A 1,156-nucleotide genomic window follows, 5' to 3' on the forward strand; every position below is an offset into this window, starting at 1 on the left:
TATGAAAAAATCATTAAATATACAATTGGGTATTTTTTATTGGAAGTCTCCTGAAGGGAAAAAGTGTTTTGTGATCGAAAAATATTGATTTTTAGGAGTTCTAAATCATATCTACGAAACGTTTTTTTATATATAAAATACACGGTAGGAAACTTTAAGCGCTTTGAGCAACCTCTAAATATTTTTTGATTTAAAAAAAAAATAGTAGCGGTGTTAAAATTCCGACTTTACTGTTTCACATGCATTTTTGGGCCATAAAAGCGTATGCCAGTATTGCCATTGGCTGTAATTGAACAGTTTCCTCTAGCTGTACAAAAACAAAAGCAACAAGAATCAATAAAACGGAGAAATTTCAAAAATCAAAAATTTTCAGCAAACTTGACATTCACCAATTTCGCCGTACCAATCGATATTTTTTACGTATTGGTATATGGTAGGGCTGGGACAATCCGCATATTCAAATATCCGGATATCCATTCGGATTATCCGTTGACACGAATAAAATCCGGATAGTATGGATATCCGGTTAATGTTCGCTTGTGTAATTATTCGGATATCCGGGTTTACGAAGATCCGGCTAATATTCGTATTTTCGGATATCCATAAAAAAATCAACAAACTGATTAATAATATTAGTTAATTCAAATATGCACACGATAGAGTGAATTAGCTCTTGACGGACTTGAAGTTGACCCTCTGTTTTGTATCGTTTTGTCACAATGTAAACGCATGGCACCACTTTTTTAAAAATGCTACAATTTGGTAAAGCATTCACCACGACCAAAAGTATCGCTTTTGTAAAAGCTTTTATTATTCCGTCCATGATATTTTAAAGCCATGAAAAAATTCTCGCGGTCAATTTTATATTTTTTTTTTATTTTTACGAAGCGATACTTTAATTTCCCAATACCAGGCGCTCATTCATATGAAGTAGCAAGTTTTCTATACACATAAATTTGTTGAAACTCAAAAGTAGAATTTTGGAAATTTAAAAATTTATAAAAACACTTTTGTGCGTAGAAACCAGGGTACGAAAATAAACTATATTGTACGTTACTATTTTATTTCGTTTATTACTTCAACAGTTCAGTACAATACGAAAACAAAATGGCTGAGTTCACTTTGGCGATAGTACACTACAGTAGTTTAGTAGTTA

The sequence above is a fragment of the Rhagoletis pomonella genome, unplaced genomic scaffold (assembly GCF_013731165.1).
Source record: "Rhagoletis pomonella isolate Grant_MI unplaced genomic scaffold, Rhpom_1.0 Rhpom_scaffold_00007, whole genome shotgun sequence".
Lineage (NCBI taxonomy): Eukaryota > Metazoa > Arthropoda > Insecta > Diptera > Tephritidae > Rhagoletis > Rhagoletis pomonella.